Below are 10,520 nucleotides of genomic sequence, written 5' to 3' on the forward strand. Positions count from 1 at the left end.
TTCCTCACTCGGGTATTATAGAAAAACTCACCAGCCTGAACATAAACCCCTATGTTACAATATGGGTTGCCAACTGGCTTACAGACAGAACTCACACAGTAAGAATAGCAGACTCCAGGTCTGACTCTAAACCAGTCACAAGTGGTGTCCCACAAGGCTCAGATCTGGGACCCCTACTGTTCTGTATATAATTCTCAGATGTACAGCCAAACACAGGAGGACTATGGCTAACCAAGTTCACCGATGACTGCAAACTGGGAGCCATAATTGACTCTCCAGCTGACACGGACATCCTCCAAAAAGGCCTTACTGAGACAGACACCTGGTGTCAAAGTCATGGCCTCAAGCTAAATGCCAAAAAATGCATAGTCATCCCATTTGGGAAAAACAAAACACCCACAAATTACTACATAGGCGGCAGCCCCCTTAATACAGAAGAGGTAATAAGAGATTTGGGGACCCAGGTAGATAGTAATCTCTCCTTTGACAATCATATTGCCAAAGTAGTTAGGAAATCCTTCTATGTGGCCCATCTCTAATTACTAAGGGGTTCGCATCTAGAAATAAAGAGGTTATAGTGCCCTTCTACTCGTCACTCATCAGACCCATCATAGAGTACAATGCCCCATTTGGGATGTACCTCACAAGACACTTCCAACAGCTTGAAAAACCACAAAAGCACCTCACCAAGAGGATTACTGGCCTCAAACATATGTCGTATGCAGCCCGACTGAAAAAACTCTGGCTGTACTCAGTGGCATATCGCTTACTCAGGGGTGATCTCTGCCTGACTTACAAAGCCATGTCCAACTCAGAATTGATGGACATGCTCCACCTAAAGAAATCCAAGTCACTGCGAGCCACGCACTCTAGTGAGCTAAACCTCGCCACAACAATAAATAGAACATGCTGGAGTGATAGATTCCTGTCACAGAGACTCCCCATCCTTTGGAACAAAACTCCTAACTACATTAGGCAGAGCCCCTCACTAACACTCTTCAAGAGAAGCCTTGTCGAGTGGATGGGTAACAGAAAATACACCCCTGGGATCACTTCATTGGCTGTGCTTGACAGAGGCTCAGTTAATTAATCAATGGGGCGGCGAAAGCCAACACACTCTGGCTAGGCTTATAAATGCCCGCAGGCAGATAGTCTAGTACCTACCTATGAACATACCTGATGGAGTATAATACTCCTCTGTTGATATGTGGTGATATATAAAGTTTTTGAGAATGCATTTACTGTGTGAAGAAAGTCTCATACAGACTGGTTCCCCATAGCCAGCTGTTTGCCTTTTTAACATGCTTCTCATTACCACGTGATTGGCTCTTAACCAATCTATGGTTCTGAAATGCTAATTTCAGCCAGCATAGCTGATTTGCAGTATTATCAGTCAATGACATGCAACCATTGAATAAGATTATGCCTTCATGTAGATTACATGCCCTTTCTGATATGTTGTGTTGGACATTACTGGGGTGAGGAGAGTACGTCACCACAGAGGGTAGGTCTGTAGCAGCTACTTTTACATACACATGTGTGTGTTACAGGCTACAGCTGCTGCTGCAGACAATAGGCATAGCCAGAGAGTGTGAACACTTTGGAGGACAACAAGCTGTAGGGGTAACTGTGGGAGTTGTGTCAGCCTTGTTGTAGATGCAGAGCCAGAGTGAGGGTACCCATTCCACTCCAATTAAGGTATGTGTTTAAGGTAAGTGTTAGGCAACGGTATCACCAACAGAGTACTAGGCAACATGTTTAATCTGTAATGTGATTATGAAAGGATTGTGTGCTGCACTCTAATATTAGCGGACCGCATTTGCATTAACTGGGTTTAAATCCTCTGCGAATACATATTAATGTATGACCTGACACTTTATGCACTTATAGTTTTGCTACAGGGATATCTGAAGTGTGTTCATATCTCAGGCATGTGCCTGTGACTGCCATCAGTGAAATACAGACACTTAATTTGAAATGCATTGTCTGGATAAAGAGTGCATGCCTCAGTCATTAATTGCTGGCTTCACAATAATGTAATTTAAATGCTACACACTGCTGGATTTGAACTCATGACTGTGTCTTGCACCAGACTCCAAGGTACACTCCCAATTTTTCCATTACTCTTTCAGCAAGTTTGCATGATGCAGGGTGATGCACAGCTCTGTGTAAAGACACTTAATGACTTTAACTTGCAGTTATTGTATTTTGCTTAAAACCATTTGCTTTAATTAACATCTGTGTGGCATGGCAGGTTAATGCAGTGGGCTGCAGGTGTGGTGATCTTGGGTCAGGGACAGGTGTTTATTTTGTATGTATTTATTATCATTTAAAACACATATATAAATATAGCTCCATTTAGCTGAGCTTAGCAATGCTGCATGATGTGGTAAATCATGCAAAAAATATTTCAAGAAAAGAAAAATGAAGACATAGGAAAGTGGTGGAATAGGGTGCAAGCAGGAGAAAGGCAGGTAGGTATGTACAGGAAAGGACCATAGCTATCCATTTCTTGTACAGCAGCAACTGTGCACTTTGACAGAATTTGGACTTTCAATCTCAGAAAGAGTGGTGAGGACAACATAACTGCATAGGAGTACTAGGGCTTCAAACCCAGGACCCACAAACCTTTAGGCTGAGTCTCAACTCATTTAGCTACTTGGATAGTACATAAACTAGTATACATTCACATATACTACTAAGTTACCTGTTAGCATTGTTAAGCACTACACCGTGCATGCAAACTGGCTTAAACAAAACCAGACATGCATAATTAATTACATCTGGTTTCTATTTTTATATATATGTCTGGCAGGTGTCAATAGTGTGTGTGCAAGCACGGCTCAGCTCTGGTGCACTGTACGCCGAGCCGCACAAATGGACATTAAAAAAAAATCAAATTAATAATTAATTACATCTAGTTTTTATTTTTAGATGTTTAGCAGGAGTGAGCTGTATAGATGTAAGCGCAGCTTGGCGGTGCTGTGCTCCTTGCTGCACCGCACAAATGGACATTAAAAAAATAAAAGAAAAATAAGAACATTAAAACACAAAATATTAATGCACAGCACATTTCAACAGTAGCAGGGTACACTGCAGGGAGCCTCCCCACGTACATAACATCTGACCCAGAATTTCCTGGAAATCCACAACCATGGTATAGCCTCTACACTTCTACCTACACAGATTCAATATCCCTGTTACTATGCTCTCCCTCAGCAGCACACCATGATTAATATGCATGGCATGCTGCTGAGTGGGAACCATGGCTGTGTACATGGGTAAATTCTGTATAGGCTCTACGCAGATCCTACATGGATTTTATTGAATCCTGGGGTTACTGTATTTCTTGGCAAAATATTAAGAAAAGATTTGTAATTCAGCTTTAGACTTATCTTGACTTTTTTCCTTTTAGGCTTGTGACACTTGGAACCCAGGGAATATTCTCAGGTATTCTTTATATATCAATATATATATCAATATACACACACCTACACACACACACACACACACATATATATATATATATATATATATATATATATATATATATATATATATATGTATACACATCAAATCCTCTCAGGAGTTGTGTATCATACTAGTGTAACACTTCAGTTACATTTCCAGAATGTGAATCTAAGCCATGATATTTGAAATTCAGCACTGCATAAATAATAGAATGCATTGTCAGTGCTTGAATATCTAAACCCTGGTGTGGGAAGTTCAGCACAGCATTAATACTACACTGTGGTGTTGGAAAATCAGTCTAGACCCTGATGTGTTAAATTCAGCACTGCATAAATACTAGAATGCATTGTCAGTGCTTGAATATCTAAACCCTGGTGTGGGAAGTTCAGCACAGCATTAATACTACACTGTGGTGTTGGAACATAAGTCTAGACCCTGATGTGGGAAATTCAGCACTGCATAAATACTATAATGCATTGTCAGTGCTCGAACAGAAGTCTAAAGCCTGGTGTGAGGAGCTCAGCCCAGCATTAATACTACAGTGCAGTGTCACTGCTGAAAAATGAATCTAAGTCATAGTGTAATGAGTTCAGTGCCACATTTACTGCACTCCAATGTCAGTACTGGAGCATGAATCTAAGCCCTGGTGTGGTGAGTTCATTACATTAATACTGACTGTGATAACACTACTGGAACTTCAATCTGGGCCCTGGTGTGTGGAGTTCATCAGCACATTAACACATCACTGCAGTGTCAGTTCTCGAACATCAGTCTAGGCCCTGGTGTGTGGAGTTCAGCAGCACATTGATACATCACTATGGTGTCAGTTCTGGAGCATCAGTCTAGGCCCTGGTGTGCAGAGTTCAGCATCACATTAATACATCACTGTGGTGTTAGTCCTGGAACATCAGTCTAGGTCCTGGTGTGCAGAGTTCAGCACCACATTAATACATCAATGTGGTGTTAGTCCTGGAACATCAGTCTAGGCCCTGGTGTGGAGAGCTCAGCACTGCATTAATGCCATACTCAGCTGTCAATGCTGGAACATGAATCTAAGCCCTGGTGTGTTGAGTTCAGCACCACATTAATACATCACTGCTGTGTCAGTCCTGGAACATGAATCTAAGCCCTGGTGTGTGGAGTGTGGTGTCAGTCCTGGAACATCAGTCTAGGCCCTGGTGTGTGGAGCTCAGCACTGCATTAATACTGTACTCAGCTGTCAATGCTGGAACATGAATCTAAGTAGTGTATAGGAGCTAGCAAGTTAGGCTGGTGCACGGCAAGAGCACTGTTAGATCCAAAATCAGAAAAAAGGCCAGCACCAAGGAAGGTTCAAAAGTAGTTTAATAAAACTGAAACTAGACCGGTTTCAGCAGCAAGGCTTTCATCAGTAGTATAGTCAGCAAAAAGCACTTAGTCATCATCTTATATAATGTTCTTTAAGGCATCTATATGACATCACTTCCTGGTAAGTCAAAAATGCAAACAAGGCAAAAGTAATTGAAAAATACAATCAAGGCAAAAGTAATTGAAAAATACATAGTTCAATAAACAAAAAAGTTTGCCTGAGTTGCATGCATATCTCCAGATTATAATGAAAAATCCAAAGAGACACAGTATACTGGTATATCAATGATAATAAACAAACTTAATAAGAAACATACAATAAAGGGTAAATGCCCAAAAATAAACCCGAAACAAAAATCAGGTTATAAGAATTCTGGTGTTGAATACCAGCCACAGTATCCTAAAATGAGCTGAAATGCAAAAACCTAAGCAATGCAACCTGATAAGAAATAAATACATATACGTAATGCAAGTGATGGTTAATTACAAATTATAATTTATCATTTAATCCAGGAGGGAAAAGCCCCCCAAGTTTAATGATCCACCTTTTTTCTTTGGTATTTAGGATATCATGCCAACCTATTTTAAAAGATCGATTCCCTATGATATGATCAATGATGGTGAATGTAAATTTGGCAGTGGGATGTTTGATAACATGTCTATATAGTGCATTAGTTAATCTTCTGTTTCTAATGTCACCAAGGTGTTCAGAGATCCTGACACAAAACTGTCTAGACGTTTGGCCAATATAAAATGCATGACATGTACATGTGGCAAGATAAATAATCCAGTCTGAGCTGCAGTTACCAAAAAACTGTATGTCGTATATTTGTCCAGTGTTCCTACTAGTGAAAGAAGTAGTTTTGAAAATATAGTTACAAAAACTGCAATGTCCACATGGATAAATGCCTGAAAGTTTGTCTCCAGTAAGTGTTCTTTGAGTTGGAGTGTGATCCATGACCCTGGTTTTTTTATAGTGTGAAAATAAATTCGCTAAAGTTTTGCCTTTCCTATAGGAAAAATAACATCGTTCTCCGAGATAATCTTCCAACAATGGATGAGAATTCAATATATTCCAATGAGTATTAATAATATTTACTAAATTGGCACTATTCCTGCCATAAGTGGTAACAAATCTACATACATCTGATTCCTCATTATGAGTTTTAGTATTGTATTGGAGAAGAGAATCCCTGGATTTGGCATTACTAAATTGGACTGCTGACTCAATAGTACGAGTGGAATAACCTCTGGACAAAAACCTCTTAGTTAGATCCATTTGATGACTCTGAAGATCATCCACTGAGGAACAAATCCTTTTCATCCGCACAAACTGTGATTTTGGTATGTTCCGAATAATATGTTTCGGATGGAAACTATCAGCATGTAGAAGGGTATTATATTGTGAGAATTTTCTGTGTACGGACGTTCTAAGAGTGTTATCCTCCTGCAGAGTTCAGCACCACATTAATACATCACTGCGGTTTCAGTCCTGGAACATAAGTCTAGGCCCTTGTGTGGAGAGTTCAGCAGCACATTAATATATCACTGCGGTGTCAGTCCTGGAACATTAGTCTAGGCCATGGTGTGGGGAGTTCAGCAGCACATTAATACATTACTGCGATGTCAGTCCTGGAGCATCAGTCTAGTTCCTGGTATGTAGAGTTAAGCAGCACATTAATACATCAAGGCAGTGTCAGTCCTGGAACATCAGTCTAGGCCCTGGTGTGGGGAGTTCAGTGGCACATTAATACCTCACTGTGGTATCAGTGCTGGAACATCAGTCTGGGCCTTTGTGTGTGGAGTTCAGCAACACATTAATACATCACTGCGGTGTCAGTCCTGGAACATCAGTCTAGGCCCTGGTGTGGGGAGATCAGCAGCACATTAATACATCACTGTGGTGTCAGTCTTGGAACATCAGTCTAGGCCCTTGTGTGGGGAGTTCAGCAGCACATTAATATATCACTGCGGTGTCAGTCCTGGGACATTAGTCTAGGCCATGGTGTGGGGAGTTCAGCAGCACATTAATACATCACTGCAGTGTCAGTCCTGGAACATCAGTCTAGGCCCTGGTGTGTGGAGTTCATCAGCACATTAATACCTCACTGTGGTATCAGTGCTAGAACATCAGTCTGGGCCTTTGTGTGTGGAGTTCAGCAACACATTAATACATCAGTGTGGTGTCAGTCCTGGAACATCAGTCTAGGCCTTGGTGTGTGGAGTTCATCAGCACATTAATACCTTACTGTGGTATCAGTGCTGGAACATCAGTCTGGGCCTTCGTTTGTGGAGTTCAGCAACACATTAATACATCACTGTGGTGTCAGTCCTGGAACATCATTCTAGGCCCTGGTGTGTGGAGCTCATCAGCACATTAATACCTCACTGTGGTGTCAGTCCTGGAACATCAGTCTAGGCCCTGGTGTGGGGAGTTCAGTGGCACATTAATACACCACTGCGGTGTAAGTCCTGGAACATCAGTCTAGGCCCTGGTGTGGGGAGTCCAGCGGCACATTAATACTGCCATACAGTGTCAGTGCTGGAATATGAATTTAAGCCATGGTGTGGTCCACATGTAGCCCTCTTATCTGGGGGCAAGCCCCCCCCCCCCCACATCTGCCAAACTTATATATACCAGCTATGAGACTGCCATATATTGGAGAAAAGGGAATATTCCTAAATATAACCGATTCAGCAGCAGCACAAACCAAGTAAACGAAAACCACAGCAGCAGAGGTTCAGGAAAACAGCAGCAAGTTCTAGATGAAAAAGACACTTTTATTCACATAAAATAAAGGATCATGATCCTTGAAAAAGTCTCTGAATAAACAGAGATGAAAGTGCTTGGAAATACTGCCACCTGGATTACTATTTCATTATTTTATGTGAATAAAAGTGTCCTGTTCATTTAGAACTTGCTGCTGTTTTCCTGAACCTCTGCTTCTGTGGTTTTCGAATATTCCAAAATATGTCATTTTGGACTTGGTATACTCATGCATGATCTTTCAGCCATTCAGTCTCCACATTTCAGTACTTGACATAGCAGTCTCCTACATTTCATATGGTTACCATATAATGTCCCTTTTGGCATATATCTGTCCAGACAGATGCAACAAGTGGAACACTCACTGAGTTACCTTACTGGAAGGATTCAAGGTCAAAACATGTCCTACATGGACTGACTCAAAGCCCTGTCACTACAATCAGTGTCTTACAGACTGCTAAGAGGTGGCCAGTGTCTGGCATAAGTCATCCTACTACCCAGTACTAATAGTTTCACTTCATAAGCTCAAGTTACTGAAATCCCGAATTTCAGTAACCCGAGACTATAAAGTTAAACCATTCACAACAACAAAACCCACAATCCCAAATCACACAATCATGAACAAACATACACCATGCACCAAATAATGCACACACCATTCCACCCACAGCACACAAACCACACAACCCTACACTACTTATAAGCAGGGGGCAAGTCCCCTGCACCCCCCATGTGAGGGGCTGCACCCCAGGAACACCCCCTACTTATATATACCAACTCTGAGGTCACACATAACATAAAAAAATAAATAAAACCTCATACCACCCCATCCTCCACTCGCTCGCACACAAATACACATCACACATACACAAACACCAACAAATCCAACATTCACACTCACGCTTACACCTCCCTACCCTTACCCACACACACAACATACAAAAACACACACAAACACTCACACAAACACTCACCTGCAATATGAGGCACCATAACATTACATGCGATGTACCGGAAATACATAAGTGTGGATTTGAGATATTCAAATTCACTCTTATGATCTTTCAGCATTCTGGTTTTCGCCTTCATTGTCTCGGGTTACTGAAATTTGGGATTTCAGTAACTCGAGCCTATGAAGTGAAACCATAATAATGGATATGCTGAACATCAGCTAGTCAAATGGCACCAGATATACTTGGTCTATGGATCTAAACCCCTTCTGTAACATCAATAATGCAGTTTGGAAGGAGAGGTATATCTTGCAGAGACTACCACTGCTCTGGAACAGACTCCCTATCCACATTAATCAAAGTTCATCCTTGCTCATATTAAACAACAGCTTAGATCTATGGATGGGAAACAGTAAATTTACCCCAGGACTATCCCCGTACTACTGCTGGACAGCGGTATCTCCTAAATGCTTTATCACATGCATGGGCCCCTAAAATTATTTATGGTATGATCCCAGTTATTCTTATTAGGGTAATATATAATTATCAGCCATGGGATGGGTAAGCCCAATATCCAATAAATAGGTTAATTTGAGCACAAGAAAAGAAAATGGCTAGTTTTGAAATGGCCCACAAGGGCAGCTATCCTAGTACTTACCTATGACTCTATTAATGGTCATGTCAGGTACTGCAATTATTTATACAGAGTGGGTTATATAGTGATATGAATTGATTTGTATAAGTTGGTTGGCTTTGAAATAAACCTAAATGTTGTGTCCATAAGCTGTTTTCACTGTAGAAAGTTAAATTCAGTAATCCAGCAGTGCAGAAGTGTGATTGCACTGTACTTCCACTTTTCCCATGGACACGCACCCAATGGTGGTCACTGCTTGAAGGGCAACTTACTGTTACGTTTGCCTTTAATCAATTTGTTTAGAAGAGATTCTGTCATTTGACTTAAGCTGTTCATTGGTTATATTAAGCAATAATTGATCTTTGGGAAACAAAATGAAAAAAAAAAGTAGAAGTCTCATCAATGCATGGTCTGTAACTTTTTGGATTTACACTGTTGTATTCTTTACCAGAATTCAGAACAAAGTTTGAAAGAAGTTTTTTTTTTGTTTTTTTTTTACCAGTTTGTCTTTTTACAGCTATGCACCTATGTTAATAAAGAGAATATGTCCCTCAAAGCCAAACATAGACTTGAATGTCATATTAAGTATTAAATTTTTTCTTGTGGTACCAACTGCCACATATATTTACTAACTTCTGCTGTTATGGCTATGGAGCTTCCTGGTTCACTTTATTAAAGCAGAACTGCAGCAATTGAAACTGCCCCACATAACAATGATCAAAGTGGTGATGAGAAAAGTGTTTTATTTATATTTCATAAGTATTCTTTACTACACTATCATCTATTAACTGGAACTTTCTAAAATCCTCCACTTAGATGATGCTGCAAATTAATTCAGTACAACTTTTCTAAATATCCTAAATAGCCTTGCACCTCCTAGAAAGAGGAGACTAAAAACAAATAATACAATCTGGCTGTCCAAAAAGAGTAGAATGCTAATGCAGGATGGAGAAAAATCATGGAAAGAATAGCAAAAATATAAAACACCTCAATATCTTGAAAACTTCAGAATGCTTTGCAATCGTACTAAAAAGCAAATAAATGACAAAAAACTATGATATAATAACTTTCAGAATAATGCTAAACACAACCTTATAAAATTTTAGACATCCATTAAAAAAATCTTTCATTCCAGCACAAAATTCAACCCAAACCCCTCTCCTGATAACTCACCACTTGAAACTGTAATACAGTTCAACTCTTATTTTATTGATAGTATAGCATCTCTAAACAAGGATTCCTCATCATCTAATCCCAGCCCTGCCCACCAGCCATGTATCACCACATCCACTTTCACCTTCAAGCCTATGCCCACATCCTATATAAAACTACTCTTAAAGAAACTTAAACC

At 40.3% G+C, this 10,520-nt stretch overlaps 1 pseudogene; it reads right to left on the bottom strand.

Moving 5' to 3' along the window:
- Positions 1-8,674, bottom strand: part of LOC122808171 — a 49,438-nt pseudogene extending 40,764 nt beyond the window's left edge.
- Positions 8,675-10,520: the final 1,846 nt, after the last annotated feature.

The sequence above is a fragment of the Protopterus annectens genome, chromosome 8.part0 (assembly GCF_019279795.1).
Source record: "Protopterus annectens isolate FY-2018-M chromosome 8.part0, PAN1.0, whole genome shotgun sequence".
In the NCBI taxonomy this organism is placed as follows: domain Eukaryota; kingdom Metazoa; phylum Chordata; order Ceratodontiformes; family Protopteridae; genus Protopterus; species Protopterus annectens.